Source organism: Hemitrygon akajei, chromosome 18 (assembly GCF_048418815.1).
Source record: "Hemitrygon akajei chromosome 18, sHemAka1.3, whole genome shotgun sequence".
NCBI classification, from domain to species: domain Eukaryota; kingdom Metazoa; phylum Chordata; class Chondrichthyes; order Myliobatiformes; family Dasyatidae; genus Hemitrygon; species Hemitrygon akajei.
In genome coordinates, this window is record NC_133141.1 from 24,112,030 (window position 1) to 24,131,508 (window position 19,479).

General features: G+C 45.0%; 1 long non-coding RNA gene across 1 annotated transcript; it reads left to right on the forward strand.

Moving 5' to 3' along the window:
* The first annotated feature begins 1,517 nt into the window (after positions 1-1,517).
* Positions 1,518-15,886, forward strand: LOC140741204 (uncharacterized). Its single transcript, XR_012102030.1, has 3 exons — positions 1,518-1,757; positions 11,301-11,429; positions 15,656-15,886. It is a non-coding gene; the product is annotated as an uncharacterized lncRNA (long non-coding RNA).
* The last annotated feature ends 3,593 nt before the right edge of the window (positions 15,887-19,479 follow it).

Below are 19,479 nucleotides of genomic sequence, written 5' to 3' on the forward strand. Positions count from 1 at the left end.
GGAGCGGGAGAGCTTGCTCACTATATTGTAGTGCCCAGGCTTGTGTATCCAGACAGCCAGGACGCAATATCCATGGTCAACTCTGAATGATGGAGGCCTTGGATTTCATATTATAATTTATAGAGAGTGAGCAATTTCAAGTTCCTGGGTGTCAATAATTCTGAGGATCAATCCTGGGCCCAACATATTGATGCAGCTACAAAGAAGGCATGACTGTGGCTTTATTTCATTAGGAGTTTGAGGAGATTTGGTTTGTCACCAAAGACACTTGAAACTTCTACAGAAGTACTGTGGATAGCATTCTGACTGGCTGCATCAGCGTCTGGTATGGGGGGTGGGTGGGGGCTACTGCACAGGATCGAAGTAAACTGCGGAGAGTTGTAAAATTAGTCAGCTCCATCATGGGTACTAGTCTCCATAGTCTTCAAGATATCTTCAAGGAGCAGTGCCTCAGACAACAAGCATTCATCATTATTAAGGACCCCCACTACCCAGGGCATGCCCTTTTCTCACTGTTACCATCAGGTAGGAGGTACAGAAGCCTGAAGGCACACACTCAGCGATTCAGGAACAGCTTCTTCCCCTCCGCCATCCGATTCCTAAATGGACATTGAAGCCATGAACGCTACCTCACTACTATTTATATTTCTGTTTTTGCACTACTTATTTTAATTTAACTATTTTATATATATTTACTATAATTCAGTTATTGTAATATATTTATCATGCATTGCATTGTACCACTGCTGCAAAGTTAACAAGTTTCATGAGATGTCAGTGATAATAAACCAGATTCTGCATTCTGAATGACTCAAATTACACTAAGGTTTGGCCACAATGATCACCACATTACAGGATGGATGTGACAGCACTGGAGAGGGACCAACAACTGGAGAATTGTCATAGTTACAGTGAGCAAACGGTACAGAAACAGGCACTTCCACCCACCGAGTCTGCACTGACCATCGTGCATCCCTCGATACCAGTAACTTGGTGGTGGTTTTGCCTCAGTGATGTAATGGGAGCATCCAGGAGTGAGCACTCTGCTAGTGGTCGATGAAGTCACAAACTCTGGCCTGCACTTCACACTAAGAGAAAAACAAAAAACTAGAAACGTGCAATAAAAACACAAAATGCTGGAAATATTCAGCTGTTCAGACAGCATCTATGGGGAGGGAAACTATTTATGTTTCAGGTAGGGGACCCTTCATAAAAGCTGCGAAAGAAAGAACAAGAACATTTTCAGTAATAGAGAAGGTAGGGGAAATTATAAGTAAAACAAATGTGTCTAATAGAATGAGACCAAGTAGGAGTAGGGGGCAGTTAAGTTTCCATGTCAGTGTAATCTGTTGTACATGTTGAGGCAGTGGGACATACTGGTATCTACATTGTCCTAGAGAGCTCTTGGCTGTGCACTAATGAGGCAGCAAGCCAAACTCTCTGGACACTGCTGTATCCTGAGCGTTATGTACACAGTTACTGTAGTTTTACTTAAAATAAAAGTTGTCTGCACTTTGAATTGACCCTAGCTACACTTATTGATTAGGTTGGTTGCAGGATGGCTTCGGGCAGTTCTCTGCTGTCACCACGGGGTCTGGAGTCGTTTCGGAAAAGTGGATGATTTTTGAGATAATGTGGCAAAACTGCCTTGCGGGGACGGAACTGAGGCAAAATCCAGCGTGTCCAAGAAATGATACTTCTTACCAGGACAGAGCTAGAAGATTACTCCACCTGGAAAAACGGGACCCAGTAGAAAGGTGAGTGCATATTGCGGAGGCAGTTTTCTCGGTACTGTCAACTATGCAAAAATATTCCCTTTTAACAAGGGAAGGAAGGATGGTGTTGAGGCATGTGGCCAATGTAGAACAGCACTGCAATTCCTCTGGAAGAAATGGTAAGAGGCCGAATTGGGTTTTGAATTGCGAAGTTGAAGCGTTGAGTAAGATCCCACCAAGAAATCATAACTAGGTTTATTATTACTGGAATATATCATGAAATGTGTTGTTTTGTTGGAGTACAAGGCATAAAATTACTATAAGTTACAAAAATAAATAAATTGTGCTGAGGTGGTGTCCATGGGCTCATGGTGGAGGAGCAGACATTGTACCTAAAACTTTGAGAGTGGATCTTCAGACCAGGTGAAGTAAACTACGTGGAAGTAAGCATGGAATTCAACTTAAAGCAGCTTAAAGAGAGAATGCACAGAAAACTCATGGGTGAGAAAAAACAAACTGGAAGCCAAAGCTAAAGAGACCCAAGAATGCAAATATGTCAGAAATGTGGCAGGGAACTGAAATTCTGCAGGAGGGAAATGTGTCCTGCTTTTGGGAAAATAATGCTGAAAGATGAATCCTTTATCAGAGAAATGCCATGGGAAAAGAATCACCTTCATGTAAACAAACAGGACAATTGATGAGGAACTGGGGACAACAAGTTCCATTGTCAGGCAGGTCAGTGCTTTGGTCTGGGAGATGTCTGTGTAAACTGTAAGTCAGACTACCTGAAATTCCTTTTCACTTATACGAGAAAGGAATAAAAATTTCACAAAGACAGAATAATTTCGCTTGTGATTGGAGCATAATGGGAGAGTGGCCATCTTGTTAAATGCAATGGCTTCACCATGAGCTTGTGGGTAGCAGGACTGTGACCTCCTCTGGGCAGTATGATATGTTTGAGCATGAATATTCTTAAGCGTAGAGGTGGAGTTGTTATTCACAGAACAGCATACACTGGGGTCATGTTCTAGGCAAAGGGTGACTGTCAGTAATTAAAGAATGTTTAATGCAGAAATGTCTTTGAATGTTTGATTGGTCGATTTGGGCCCAGTGATTTGGGCAGGCTGAGAGAATAGATCCGGTGCTACATATGACAATGAGATGATTTGGTTTTGGCATGGATGTTCTGGTGAACAGTCAACATATTTAATCCTTTTCCACACACCTTCAAGAGGTACTGCCTTTGGAATTTTACCCCATTGTTGTAAGACTATTGAACAGCCCCTATTATGATAAGATGGACTCTTGACCTCACAATCTACCTTGCACCTTACTGTCTACCTGCATAGCACTTTCTCTGTAACCATAACACCATGTTCTGCACTCCGTTATGGTTTTATCTCAAAGTACTGATGTGATGAATTGATTTGTATGAATGGTATGCAAGACAGGTGTTTCACTGTACCTTGGTACATGTGGAAATAATAAAACAATTTACCGACATCTGCAACTCGAGGTTTTCCAAAGGAGAATGTGAGAGTTGGTGGAAGAACTTCAGCAAGTAGAAGTGGATGCTGATGACTGTAGCTGCAGCTTTTGGCACATCTACAGGGAGCGCTACCACAAGAAGCAGCGTCAATCATCAAGGACCCCACCATCCAGCCACACTCTCTTCTCACTACTGCCATTGGGCAGGAGGTATAGGAGCCTTAGGTGCCACACCACCAAGTTCAGGAACAAATATTACCCTATAACTTCACTCACCACAATTCTGAACTAATTCTACAACCCACGGATTCACTTTCAAGGACTCTACAATTCATTCTCAGTATTATTTTCATTTGCATAGTTTGTCTTCTTTTGCACATTGGCTGTTTGTCAGTCTTTGTATAGTTTTTTATAAATTCTATTGCATTTCTTTATATTCCTGTCAATGCCTGGAAGAAAATTAATCTTTAGGTAGTATATGGTAACACTAATAATAAATTTACTTTGACGTTGACTTTGACTTTGAAAGCTGGAACCATGATAAGCAACAGGATGGACACTCAGTGGCCACTGTAGCACGTACCTCCTATACCCAATTAAGTGGCCAATGTGTATGTTTGTGGTCTTCTGCTGCTGTAGCCTATCCACTTCAAAGATTGACGTGTTGTGCATTCAGAGATGCTGTTCTGCACTCCATTGTTGTAACGCCTGGTTATTTGAGTTATTATCACCTTCCTGTCAGCTTTAACCAGTCTGGCGATTCTCCTCTGACCTCTCTCATTAACAAGGTGCTTTCACCCACAGAACTGTCGCTCACTGGATGTTTTTTTCTTTTTCGAAGCAGTTTCTGTAAACTCTAGAGACTGTTGTGCGTGAAAATCTCAGGAGATCAGCAGTTTCTGAGATACTCAAACCACCCAGTCTAACACCAACGTGGTCAAAGTCACTTAGATCACATTTTTTCTGCATTCTGATGTTTGGCCTAAACAACAACTGAACCTCTTGACCATGTCTACATGCTTTTCTGCATTGAGTTGCTGCCACATGATTGGCTGATTAGATATTTACGTTAACAAGCCGGTGTATGGTGCACCAAGTGCGCGATCTGCTGGAACTCACCAGCTCAAGCAGCGTCTGTGAGGATAAAAGAATTGTCGATCTTTCAGGTTGAAACCCTGCATCAGGGCTGAGAGGAGAGTGGAGATGGCCAATATGGATATGTTGCTTTGGGCCAAAGACTTTGCTCAGGTTCAGCCAAAGTTGAATCAGGTTTAGAGATGCCAACGTTGAGAGATAGAGCAGGAGTGCAGTGTTCATTGGGACATGCCCAGCATTTCAATATGTTTCTCCTTCATCTATCAGATGTGGTGAAGCTGCTCAGAGACCACAAAAGCATAAGGACTAAAAGCAGAAGGGATGCCAATCCTGTGCTGTGTGATGTCACTCTACTGTTATGCCCGCAGCCCCCTCCTTTGTGAGAATCGCAAGAGCACTAGTGGGTTGGGTCAGTGGACCCAGGAAATGGGAGAGAGACGTGCCGGATGCCTCGTTCCCCGGCGATGCAAAATAACGCGACATTGGCCATTGTCTCTTGGAGACACATTTGTGGATTGGGGACTAGGCTATGTGCAAGCCCTCGGGCAAAGTGGGCTGGTTGAGAGAGAGATTGCATCACCCCCAACCTGATTGACATCTACTACCCTGCGAGTCCAGATAAAAGAGGGGCTGTAGAGACAGCCCCTCAGACGCACCAGAAGAAACGCTAGCGATCCCGTAATAGCGGGAAGCCATTTGAAGGAAGCCACGTGCGTTCGGTTCCCTTGCCTGGGAGCCGGTAGCGGATACCACAGAAACGATTTTCTTGAACTAACAACGGGGAACCAACTCCCCCGACTCAACGGATTGGCCTCATCAAAAGACCCGGGCAAGTTTCTTTTCTCACAAATCTCTCTCTCTCCAACAAGTGAAAACCCAGCGGTCCCCAAAGGCTGAAGCCTGCAGGAACTGAGTGACTTTTATATTTCCATCGGACAATATATTATCCCCTAGACAAACGATAGAGATACGTTTGAGATACATTTCAGGACATGCCCTGGGTGCTGGGAGTTCTTAATAATGGATGCTGCCTTTCTGAGACACCGCTCCCTGAATGTCTGGGTACTTTGTAGGCTAGTGCCCAAGATGGAGCTGACTAGATTTACAACCTTCTGCAGCTTCTTTCTTCGGTCCTGTGTAGTAGCCCCTCCATACCAGACAGTGATACAGCCTGTCAGAATGCTCTCCACGGTACATCTATAGAAGTTTTTGAGTGTATTTGTTGACGTGCCAAATCTCTTCAAACTGCTTATAAAGTATATCCGCTGTCTTGCCTTCTTTATGACTACATCAATATGTTGGGACCAGGTTAGGTCCTCAGAGATCTTGACACCCAGGAACTTGAAGCTGCTCACTCTCTCCACTTCTGATCCCTCTATGAGGATTGGTATGTGTTCCTTCATCTTACCCTTCCTGAAGTCCACAATCAGCTCTTCTGTCTTACTGACATTGAGTGCCAGGTTGTTGCTGCGGCACCACTCCACTAGTTGGCATATCTCACTCCTGTACACCCTCTCGTCACCACCTGAGATTCTACCAACAATGGTTGTGTGGTCAGCAAACTTATAGATGGTATTTGAGCTGCCTAGCCACACAGTCATGTGTATACATTACACAGGTGCAATGAAACACTTGCATAGCCACATTGCATCAGATACACAACACTCAAAAGATAAAATATAAATTATACACAATTTTTACAAAAAATAACTCAATTAGAACAAAACAAAATCTATTTTAGTGCATTGTGGTCAAAGTGGTCTTACTGAGGTAGTGCTTTAGTGAGGTAGTGATTAAGGTTGTGTAGGTTCAAAGGGATCAAAGGGGAATAACTGTTTTTGAACCTAATGGCTTATGTATTTCCTGCCTGCTGGTATGGCCTGGCTGGTGGGGATCTTTGATCTTGCACGTTGCCTTCTTGAGGCAGCACCTCCTGTAGCTACGACTCATGTTAGGGAGGGTTGTGCCTGTGATTTATCAGACCGAGTCTACTAGTCTCTGCAGCTTCTTGCATTCCTGCTATCTGAATCACCCTAACAAAACATGATGCAACCAGTCAGGATACTATCAACAGTACCTCTGTAGGAGCTTGTTGGAGTGTTCAGTGACAAACCAAACCTCCTAAGAAAGCAAAAATGCTGGCACATTTCCTAGTGATTGTGTCTATGTGCTGGGCACAGAATAGGTCATCAGATATGTTACCCGCCCAGGAATTTAAAGCTGCTGACTCTCTCCACCACCAATCCCCCAAAGATGACTGACATATGTTCACCTTCTTTCCCTTCCTGAAGTCAATGATAGCTGTTCAGTTTTACTGAAGCTGAGCAACGGGTTGTTGTTGTGACACCACTCAACCAGGTGTCCTGCTTCACTCTGGTAAACTGACTCACTGCCTCCAACAACGGTGGTGTTGTCAGCAAATGGTCAGGCCCATTCATCACTATACTGGGCACCGGTCAAAAACCCCAGCATGTATTGACACCTGCTGCTCCCATTGCCCATGGTCTACGCACAGCTTGATGCAGGATCACTGTCAGAATGATAGCCGCATTAGCTACGTTTCTCCACCCTCCCGCCCCCCCCCCCCCCCAATTTCTGAGGATCTGTACATTATGCCCATGTGGACACAAGCCATTTGGATTCTGTGAATAAAATTGGATCTGCGACCCATCAGAGGTATTGGGAGCAGCTTGCACTTGATGACAGAGTGTACCCACCTTTGAGACGGAGCCCCACTCCCACAGTGACAACTTTTCCTTGCACGCTGACTATCTGCTCCAGCCATGCTCCTGCCTTTTCCAAACCAGGCTCCCCACGCCTTTGGGTAATTGGATCTGACGGTGAAGGGAGCAAAGTATTAGCTGGTCCAGGGTCCGAACAAATCATCCGTACACAGGTGGATATTTGTCTGAGCGCTGAGATCATTGCCTTTCTTGTGTTGGTATCCTTCCTAATGGACTCGGTAAAAGACTGATTTGGAAAGCATGTCCATAATATACGTGTGTGTGTTATCCCATCAAAGACCTTTACCCGGCCCAAACCGACCAGCCAAATTATAACCCTGACTAATGCAGACAAAATGCTGGAGTTACTCAGCTTCCATGGAGAGAGATGACGAAGAATAATCTCAGTCTGAAATGTTGACTGTTCATTTCCCCCCATGGATGCTACTCGTCTTGCTGAGTTCCTCCAGCAGTCTGTGTGTGTTGCTCAGCTTTTCTAGCATCTGCAGAATCTCTTGTAACTAAGTTCTCGCGCCTTTCCCCACACAGCCAATCAGAGGTTTTCTGCCAAGTACAGTGCAAGCGTGTTGTGTGTGGATTTCCTGCCCCAGAGCAAACCTGATTCAGTCAGCAATAACCTTGAGCAGAATCTGGTAATCCAGATTAATCGGTGAGATGGGTCACTGATTTCTGCTTGTCGATGAGGGTGGTAATGCCCTCCTCGTGGATTCCAACACACTGCCAGCCAGAAGCACTGCATCGTACGCTTTCAGCAAATCGAGGCCCATCCACTCCCACACAGTTGAGTCTTAACTTCCTGAAGTTTTATTCATCACAGACCTGGTCCAGGGTTAGCAGCTGCTCCACATTCACCCGCTGGCTGCTGACTGAAACCAGGAGGACAGGAAGTTCCCGGAGGGTGCACTGTCTGTCATACAGTCCAGCACATTTGGAATCTTGTTATGTCCACTGTGAGGATGTTACTGAGCCATCCTGTTCTTCAAGGTTGTGAATCATAGAGCTACCCCTGTGAACCTGCGGGAACAAAGTAACAAGAATATCCTGCTCCATCGAGCAACTCTGGATCATGAGTCCATAAGACATAGGAGCAGAACTAGATCATTCAGCCCATTGAATCTGCTTCACCATTCAATCATGGCTGACTTATTTGTCAACCCCATTCTCCCATATTCCCCTGTAACCATTTACCTTTTTTTTAACCAATCAAGAACCTATCAACCTCTGCTTTAAATGCACCCAATGACTTCACTTCGACAGCCACCTGTGGCAATGAATTTCACAGATTAACCACCCTCTGGCTAAAGAAATTCCTCATCTCTGTTCTCAATGGACGTCCCTTAATCTGACACTGTGCCCTTAGAGCCTGGGCTTTCCTAGTGATGGAAACATCATCTCTACAGCTACTCTATCCAGGCCTTTCAGTACCTTGTGGGTTTCAGTGAGGTCTCAGAGGATTCCAAGGCTTGCCAGCCCTTGAAGCTCCTCATCCACATCTAGCCATAGCAGCAGGTGTGGATTCTGTATGCGTTTCTGGAGCTTACATAATTCCCTCTGACTCTGTCTAGCTTTCTGAACCCCTTTGGCGATGAAGAACCTGATAATATAAGAACAGAGACATTCAGCAAGTCAGGCAGCATCTGTGGAGAGAGAAACAGAATTTAACATTTAAGGTTGAAGACTGCATACATCTCCTTGTGTCACAAGTCCTAAGTCACAACATAATGGCTGTCCCAGGGGAAGGGTAGGCTCCTCCACACCCTAGTTCTGGGATTCCAGGATTGGAAAAGGCTTTTTCACTTTCATCTCTAGGATTCTGGGATCAGGGGAGGCATCTCCGCACCAAGAGCTTCTAAATTCTGGGAGTGGAAAAGGCATCTCCACACCCCACCTCCAAAAATCCTGGTCTCAGCCCGGAACATATGCAGCCAGCTGTGCATGCAGCACTGCAGCTAGAAAGACTGCTGAAGACGTCATGCAGCTCTGCATTTCTTACCACTTCATTCTGGACACCCACAGTACTGCTGCATCTGTGCGACATCTTCAGCAGCCTTTCCAGCTGCAGTGCTGCATGTGCAGGTAGCTGCACATGTCCCAAGCTGAGACCAGGCCCCGATCTCCCCCAGGCACTCAACCAGAAAATGTCAGTGTGGACACAAGGAGAAAAGACGGAATAGGGGCATACATCAGTGGCAGGAGTTCACTGGACTTAATTTACAGTAAAGGAAACTGGTAACAGAGCAATTCACAGGACCTGCTGTGGCTCAGTCTGCAAGGCCAAACCATTTAAACTTCATGGTGTTCAAGGAATAGGTAAGTTAATTGTAGTTATGTTAGCCATAGTTTTTCAGCGCTCTGCATGTTTGGAAATGTGGCATTGAACCAGAAGTTTGCAAGTGTCACTCTATTGTCCAAGAAAGGTGAGAAAGTGATTGAGATTCAGTTTCAGGTTAGTTTATTGTCATATTCATCAGGTTACATTGTTTGTGTAAGGCTCACAGAGTAAATTCTGTAATAATAAACACAGCAATGAGTGCAAAACAGCAAAATGGGGCAAAGATCAGAATCAGGTTTATTTGACCTACAGCATGTTGTGAAACTTGTTGTTTTGTGCCAGCGGTACAGTGTAAAACATTAAAAAATCTTGATGTTATAAATTGACAGAAAGATCGATAATAGATAGTGCCAAAGAGAAATAGTGAGGTAGTCTTCATGGGTTCATTAACTGCTCAGAAATCTGATGGAGGTTGGGAAGAAGCTGTTCCTAAAACATTGCCTGTGTGTCTTCAGGCTCCTGTACCTCCCCCCTGATGGTAGTAATAAGAAGAGGGCATGTCTGGATGGTGAGGGTCCTTAATGATGGATAACACCTTCTTGAGTCATCGCCTTTTGAAGATGTCCTCGATGGCAGGGAGGCTAGTGCCCATGATGAAGCTGGCTGAGTTTACAATCTTCCGCAGCCTCTTGTGATGCTCTTCACAGTACTTCTGTACATCACTGTATAGATTGCCAGTTGGTTAAGTACAGTTCTTCAGAAATTCTATTGTATTTCTTTATTTTCCTGTATGACTGCAAGGAAATTAATCTCAAGGTAGTATATGGTATGTACTTTGATAATACTTTGATACTGCTTTGACTATAGAAATTTGCTAGAGTCTTTGAGTAGAATCTCTTCAAAATGCTGATACAGAACCTCCCTCTGCAACTGGATCCTCGACTTCCTAACTGGAAGACCAAACTCTGTGCAGATTGGAAATAACATCTCCACCTTGCTGACAATTAGCACTGGTGCTTCACAGGGTCTGTGCTTAACCCACTGTCCTACTCTCTCGTCACTGCGTGGCTAGGGATAGCTCTATAAATTTGCTGATGATACAACCATTGTTGGCAGAATCGCAGATGGTGATGAAAGGGTGTACAGGAGCAAGATATACCAGCTAGTTGAGGATGTCGCAGCAACAACCTTGCACTCAACGTCAGCAACACCAAAGAGCTGATTGGGCACCTCAGAAAGGTTAAGACGAGGGAACGCCAACCAATCCTCATAGAGGGATCAGCAGTGGAGAGAGTGAGCAATATCAAGTTCCTGGGTGTCAATATCTCTGAGGAGCTAACCTGGTCGCAGCATATTGATGCAGCTATAATGACAGCAAAACGGGCTATATTTTATTAGTAGCTTAAGAAGATTTGGTTTTGTCACTTGAAAACTTCTTCAAATACACTGTGGAGAGCATTCTGACAGGCTGCATCACGGTCTGGTATGGGGGGGCGGAGGTGTCTACTGCACAAGATCAAAGTAAGTTGCACAAACCTGTAAATTTAGTCGGCTCCATTTTGGGTACTAGCCTACAAAGTACCCAGTACACCTTTAGGGAGCGGTGTCTCAGAAAGGCAGCGTCCATTATTAAGGACCCCCAGCACCCAGGGCATGCCCTTTTCTCACTGTTACCTCAGGAAGGAAGTACAGAAGCCTGAAGGCACACATTCAGTGATTCAGGAACAGCTTCTTCTCCTCTGCCATTTGATTTCTAAATGGACATTGAACCCATGAACTCTACCTCAATACTTTTTATTTCTGTTATTTTTACATTACTTATTTTAGCGTAACTGTTTAATAGACATGTACTGTATATACTTAAATGTAACTCAGTTTTTTTCTCTATATTTACTTATCATACATTTCATTGTACTGCTGTTGTAAAGTTAACGAATTTCACGACATATGCCGGTGATATTAAACCAGATTCTGATTCTGATGCAGTACAGGCGTGGGCATGCCTTCTTCGTGATTGCTTCAATGTGTTAGACCCAGGACAGACCCGCTGAGGTGTTGACACCAGGAACTTCAAGCTGCTCACACTTTCCACCCCTGACGCCTCAATGAGGACTGGTGAGTGTTCTCCTGACATCCGCCTTCCTGAAATGTGGTGTAGTGCAATCTGAAGTGGAGCAGAAAGAAATGCTAAAGTGACAAGAGGTAGAGTTAAGAGTCTGAGAACATGCAGCTCCACCGGGAAGGGGATGAGAGGGAGATGATTGGTCCAGGAGTCTGACAGCAGTGGGGAAGGAGCTGTTCTTGAGTCTGGTTGTCTGGGCTTTAACTTGGAGCAGCTTGTCTTTCAGGGCAGAGTGACTGAATGCTTGAACCAATACGAGCTGGCCAAAAAGAGGCAGTATTGCTTTGTTTAAGTGAAATCATGACTGTATTGAGAACGTCATCAACAAAATGCCATCAAGGTCTTGTTCAAAAGCTGACTCGAAAATGAGAAGGCATCAAACCTTGTGACTAGGTTTGAAAGTTGACTGGGTTTTACAATACAAATGTGCAATAGTGTATTGAATGGCATGCATAAAAAAAATAGGTATGCTGATTTGCAGAAAGTGACATGTGACCTTGCCTTTAGATCTGTTCTGGATTCTTAACATGTTATGTTCTTAACATTTCACCTTATTCTGATTCAAATTCAGATGTATTTATCACGTGTACATGTTAATGCAGAGTGAAATGCGTTGTTTGCATTAACAACCAACACACCCGAGGGTCTGCCAGGGCAGCCCACAAGTGGTGCCAGACATTCCGGTGCCAATATAGCATGCCGACAATGCTCGGGAGAATAACACAGAACTCAAGCAACAAAACAACAGCAGAAAAACAACCCCACCCACCCACTCACACGGACAGTCCTCCAGTCTTAGGTGAAGAGATCAATAGTTACACATCCAAGTCTGGTACTCATAAAAATCAGGAGAGTCTATATTAGTACAAAGGTACTTGTATAGACTGAGTGAGGGGGGAAAAGCTAAGGAAAATGAATTCAATATGATGAGGTAGATGAAAGTACTTTCTGAATTCTCAAAAACTTCCTTAATAAATGTTCAGTACACCATTGCAAGGACTCTAAGAGTTATTTAGATTACATGATGGAGTGTTTAGTAAGCCCTCACCACCCTGTCTGTCAACACAACCGGTATCTGCATCACTGCATTCAACAAGGTCTCCACCCTTGCCACTCGCACCCCTTCCCCTCCCACCTCTCTATTGCAACTTAAATTAAGCTTCCTTTCCAACTTTGCTTGGTTCTGATGAAAAGTCTTCAACCTGAAGCATTAACTCTGTTTCTCTCTCTACAGAGACTGTCTGACCTGCTCAGTGTTTTTAGCATTTGGTCAACTGGTTTTGTAGCTTTTCCTGTTTACTTGTGTGTTTCCTTGGTAACCTGGAAAAAGCCCTTCTCAGCCAAATCCAGAGCAGCTCCAGTCTCTGACCTGTTCCTGTAGCCACAGCATTTATGTGGCAGATCCAAAGAAATCTCTGCTCACTAGTTGGCCCAAGCTGTTGACAGTGAGAACCTAGAAGTGGTAATAGAATTCACAGGTCGATCATTAGACTCTCTCTTGTCAGAGGTGGTCATTGGCTGGCACTTCTGTGGCCAGCGATACTTGCCACGTCCATTAATGCTGTCTGGGCCTTGCTGCAGGCAGGTGCGGGCTGCTTCATTCACTGAGGAGTTGTGAATGGAATGGAACTCTGTTCAATCAATGAATAATCTCACTTCTGACCCCATGATGGAAGGAAGATCACTGATGGAGATGGTTGGGCCTGGGACACTGCCCTGAAGAACTCCTGTAGAGATGTCCTGGTGCCAGGATGATTAACCTCCAACCACTTCCCCTTTACTGTAAGTCTCTACGATATTCACTGATCCCTGTGCAACCTCCTCTAATCGCTGAGACCCAATGTAGAACATTGTCGAACATCTTCACTCCTTCCACCACTACACGCAGGTTTTCCCAGTGGCCACCTCCTTCACATTCACATTCCAACATGTCTGTCCATGGCCTCCTGTACTGCTATGATGAGGCTTTTCAGGTTGGATGAGTAACACCTCATAATCTGTTTGGGTGGCCTCTAGCTTGATGGCATGAACAGTGATTTCTCTAACCTAGCAATTTCTCTCCCTCCCCTTCTCTCTTTTTCCATCCCCCATTCTGGCTCCCCTCTTACCCTTTCCCTTCTCCTCACCTGCCCATCACCTCACTCCAGGGTTCCTCCTCCTTCCCTTTCTCCCATGGTCCACTGTCCTCTCCTATCAGATTCCTTCTTCTTCTTCAGCCCTTTGCCTCTTCTACCTATCACCTCCCAGTTTCTCACTTCACACCCCCTCCCCCACTTACCTACCTTCCACCTCACCTGCTTTCACCTATCACCTGCCAGCTTGTACTCCTTTTCCTCACCCCAACTTCTTATTCTGGCTTCCTCCCACTACCTTTCCAATCCTGATTATTCCCCTCCAAAAATGCTGCCTGACCTGCTGACTTCCTCCAGCATTTTGTGTGCGTTGCTCTGGATTTCCAGCATCTGCAAAATCTTTTGAGTTTATCATTTCCCTTTGATACCAAAACACCATGATGTTTTACCGAGACACCTTGATGTCACACTCGGTTACTTGCTGTCTTGATGTTAAGGACAGTCACTCTCACCTCTGGAGTTCTTCTCTTTGGTCTGTGTGTGGATCAAGGCTGTGTAGGGTCTGGAGCAGAGTGGCCCTGGTGAGTCCCAAACAGGCATCCTTGAGCAGGTTAATGATGAGTAAGTGCTACTTCACAACATTGCTTCTGTAATTTTGCGCCTTGATGTAGACGAGGTGTTAATTAGATGGATTGCATTTGTCCCATTTTTATGAACAGAATGTACCTGGGCAGTTTTCCAAATTGTCAGGTAGATGCCAGTGTTGCCAGTGTGATGGAACAGTTTGGTTAGGGGTGCAGCTAGTTCTGGAGTTCAGGTATTCAGTATTACAGCTGTGACGGTGTCTGGTCCTAGAGCCTTTGCTTTGGGATTCATTCGCTTATTCATTGGCTCTTAACGTTCCCAGATCCTCTTCTTTATTAGTCAGACACAGCTAACTTATAATAGTCACTGGCTGTACTTCAGACAGTTGTCCCTTCATCTCTGTAGCACCGTTTGAAAGCAGTCTCCAGTTAGTTTCACTCTCCCCACCTCTCCTCACAGCCCTGAGCACTTTACCTCAGTAAGTATATCTCCATTTCCCTTTTGACAATCCTTGCTGAACCTGCTTCCAGTTCAGTCTCACAGCATAAAAATAATCTTTATTTCCCGTCTAGTTCCTCTGGCCACAGGTCCACCTGTCAATGGATGCTCTTTTCTACTGTCTAATGTGTCTGAATCCTTCATCCTATAAGAATTGACTATCAATGTGGCAGCTCCACTGTAATGTCCTCTTGTCTAAAGAATCATTTTCTCCTGATCTCTTGCTGCACCTTTGTTCTTTTATACCAGGTGCCAACCACACACCTTGCTGGGGGGCAGGGCAGCATCAACCTGGGAAATTCAAGGCCAGTGCATGGAACACAAAAGTCCACAGAAAGTCTACAGAAAGCCCAGTCCATCACAGGCAAAGCTCTCCCCACCCTTGAATACGTTTACAAGGAATGTTGCCCAAGAAAGCAGCATCTGTCATAAAGGACAGCCATCATCCAGGCATGCTCTCTTCTGCAGGAGGTACCACACCACCAGGTTCAGGAACAATTATACTTTGATAATAAACTTACTTTGACTTTTTGACTTGGAAAGGACTGACCCCCCCCCCCCCCCCATGTCCAACCCTCCATCTCAGAACCCTTGAGCTCAAGAACAGCTTCTTCCCCACTGCTGTCAGACTCCTGAACCGTTCACCTCTTTCACATCCCCTTCCCGGTGGTGATGCCACGTTCTTGGACTCTTTATCTGTATTGTTAGCTCCATTATTGTCACTTTAGCACAACCTCAGATAGCACTGCTATACTTCCCACCCTTCTGTTGCATTGCTCTCATTGCTGTGTTTATTGTTGTATTTATTATTACACCATTTACTCTGCATGCTTCACACATGCAAGGAATTTCATTACACCTTGGTGTATATGACAAATAACTAGACAAACTAACCAAGATGTTGACCATCTGTGGAGTTTGCCTTCCAAAGGGTTTGACTTAACACTTAGATCATCTACCTGGGGATTTCACCAGTAAATGCTAGTGGGCCTTTTAACCAGGGAATGGATCACAGTTTAACCTGAAAATGTCTAAAATCCATGTCTGCATGTGTTTTCTAACAGGATCTGATGTTTTGTGAGCTGAGGTGGTTTTCCTACTCCTCCTTAGACCAGTGACACCAAGGCACACTAAGTGTCTGATGAAGCCAAATTGTGGAAGTGGAGTTGGGATATGTGCCAATCACAACTAATGTCAGTGCCACCTGACCTCTCACTTGATGATTGAAAAGATAATACTGAGTTATCCTCTCTTGAACCTCACACTATAGAACCTTACCCTGAAGGGATGCTTAATAATAGGGCAATGTGATTAAAAAGACTGGCTTTTACAAGGAAATCTGTCATTTGCTAAGCCTTCCCATATGTGTTTTATAGCAGCACAATGAGTTACCAATGACTCAATTATTCAATGAACAGACTAATTTTAGACTTTGTGTTAGTTGGACCTCCCACTTAGGCAGTTCCTCTCACTCTTTTGAGGTCCTAGCCTTGTTTAACATATGAAGTGTGTTTGATGGCTCTGACCTATTACTTGATGGAGTCAGAAGGATTAGGATGATTTGAAATATACCAGATACTGAAAGGACTGGATATGTTGAATGTGGAGAGGTTGTTTCCATTAGTAGGAGAATCTAGGACCTGAGGACACAACCTCAGAATATGGGACACCTCTTTAGAACAGAGAAGAGGAGGAATTTCTTTAGCCAGAGGAAGGAGAATCTGTGGAATTCAATGCCACAGAAGGCTTTGGAGGCCAAGTCATTGGGTGCATTTAAGTTTTTGTTTGGTAAGGGGTTAAATGTTACAGGGAGAAGGCAGAAGAATGGAATTTAGAAAAAAATTATCAGCCATGAATTAATGGTGGTACAGACTTTGATAGATTGAATAGCCTAATTCTGCTCCTGATGATGGGTCATCAAGTTCATCAAGAGAGGTACACAGTTGCAGAGAGTTAACCACCAACTTTGGGTGGTCTTTGCCTTTTCCATTCCCCTTTGAGTTGCTGGGGTGATCTTACCACAGACTCAAGTTCAAGTTTAATTGTCATTCAACCATACATGAATACAGCCAAACAAAACAGCGTTACTCTGGAGCCAAGTGTAAAACACAGTACCAACTGTCATACACAGCACAAGGCACATACAGTATAAGACAGCAGTAAAATACAGCCACACAAAAAAAAATCTTGTTCAAGTCCCTGAGTCCATGAATGTTGCAGCAGTCTGCAATTGAACACAATGCATTTTGCCTTCTGCCAAGCAAACACTGGAGGGGAGCACTGACTCCAGCCTGTATGATGCGTCACACTGGCTCCCGCACTCTAGTGGAACACCCCGACTCCAATGCCTCTCTCCTGGGCAGCTGCAAACAGGCGACACCCAGGCTTAAGGCCTAGTCCTCACTGCAACTGTGGCAACGCAGCTCTCCCGCTGCTTGCCAATAAACCAGTGAATTGGATTTGCAACCTTTCCACATTAACAATGTCCAAAAGGGTCCTGCAATCAGAGGAAAGGTGACTGGGATGGTCACTTGCTATTAGACTGCACACCACCTTCGCACACCGACTCCTCTGACACTTCCCTGACGCAGGCAGCAGCACGATCCACACCAAGTCCAGCTCCTTCAGTTTCTCCGCCAATGAGGAACTCGCTGATGGGGTAGACCTGCAGTACTTTATTCTCTTAATGTCTAGCAGGGTCTCGCAACCTAGCGGGGTAACCTTTGGTTGGCCCAGTAGAAGCCACTGTGTTTGAGCGTGTCACCATTGTACCAGAGGGCCTCCTGGAGCCCATTTTGGTTTCAGGCCATTGATTTACATACTGAAAGGGGCCCAGTTGTTTGAAACAGGTGGCTGTTTTGGAGTGCTGGAGGTCGGCCCTAGACAAAACTGATGCAAGCTTCTTCACCATCGTAGTGTTCTCTAACTTATGGTAATTTCTCCCCCCCCTTTCCCTTCACTCAGTTGCTAAAGGTTGCCATAGCCAGGGAGGTAGTGGGGATAGGCTCCCACTACCTACTAAATGCTCCTAATGGCATGCATCTCAAATAGCCTCTGACAACCAAGTCCAGCTACTAATCGTCATGTTTGACTTAGCTACTAATCCCTGCAGAGCCATTTTTACTGACAGGAGGAGGGGCAAAGGCAGGTTACTGGTGCCTTAAAACCAATCACTTCGGGCTGATGGGGCTCGTCAGCCGTGGCTGGCAGCTCATCTAGGAGAAGGAAAACTGAGCTCAAACCTCCACTGCCTTGTGGTTTTACCCACTCATGGGGAAGGTGTTGAGAGTAAACCCCAAGGAAATATCCAGAGCTGGGGTCCCTAAGGCAGTCCTACACCGAGTTCAATGCCGACTGGCAACTCCTATAATGTCGCTGGTGCCAAACTATTGGTCTCTGCCATTCCTTTGGATTCTTCAGCTGCATGGAGAGGGGGAGCCTGCTTCATGGGCAACAGCTTGCTCTCCATATTGTACTACCCTGGCTTGCGTATCATAAGGACAGCTGGGACATAACATCTACGGTTTATCCCCACCAACAGAGGTGGTGCACTCTTCACTCTTTTCCCATCCCCCATTCTGATTCCCCTGTCACCCCTTCTCTTCTCCAGGTCACCTCCCTCTGGTGGCCCTCTTCCTTCCCTTTCTCCCATGGTCCACTCTCCTCTCCTATCAGATCACTTCTTCAGCCCTCTACCTCTTCCACCCTTCACCTTCCAGCTTCTTTCTTCATTCTCCCCACTTCCCACCCATACACCTTCCTCCTCACCTGGTCTCACTAACGCCTGCCATGTTATTTCGAAGTTCTCCCCAAATGACTTTGTTAGATGATCCCTCAAGAAAATCCTCTCTGACCATTGCTGTATTTGTGTTTGTGTATGTTGTGTGTGTTTGTGTGTGTGCATGTTCATGTGTGTTTCTACATTTGTGTGTGTGTCTGTGTTGTCTGTTGTGTATGTGCATTCATCTATGTATTGTGTGAGTGTGTGTGTGTGTGTGTGTGTGTGTGTGTGTGTGTTTTGTTTGTGTCAACATGGCATTGACTGAAACTAAATAAAATGGAGCCATCCTGAAACTTTGCTCTGAGCTGGATCCACTTGCAGTTTCTAAGTTATCTCAGATTGTGTCCCTTAGTCGCTGTGTAGAGCAGTTACACTTGAAACCAATTCCAATCATTCATTCCAGGGCTGTAGAGGCTACAGGTCATCATTGCTTTTCCCTGACGAGTGGTTAATTATATGGGATGTCTAAAATTAAATCAGCATTAAGTTGCGTTTAGAACCAAAACTGCATTTGCAGAATGTCAGGTTGCTAATCTTACAGCTGGGAGCCTGCCCAAGAGGCCGGAGTAAGTGTCCCCTACCAATCTGCAAACTCCAGCTCTGCTTTGGTCCTTAATCTTCCATTGCACAATTCCCTACGCTCTGCATTCCTCCAATTCTCCCCCTCCTGGGCATCTACAAATGGAAACCCACCCCCCCCCCACCCCTAGTGGCCATACTTCAGCTGCCAAGGCCATAAGCTCTGGACTCCCTAAACCACCTCACTACTGATATGCATTTTGTGTTTGGAGCCAGTCTCATAGAGCTTACAAATATCATCCATATCTACAATAATCACTTCAGAGACATTAGGAGCTTCACTACATGTGTTGACTCTTTTTTAAAGACTTTGAAATACCAGTGCATGTGTTTACATCATGCATGATGACATCATTTTGTCAGGTGCAAATGTGACTGTCCGCACTTTTCCCTCCGAGTACACTTCTCCCTCTTTGAAAATGTGTTTCACAAACGTGCGCCGTGTACAGGTTCACTTTGTTGACTGGCTTTCTTAGATGTGTGTTTTGTCTCTCAGCTGTCTTTGACTTTGTAGTTATTGATGTAACA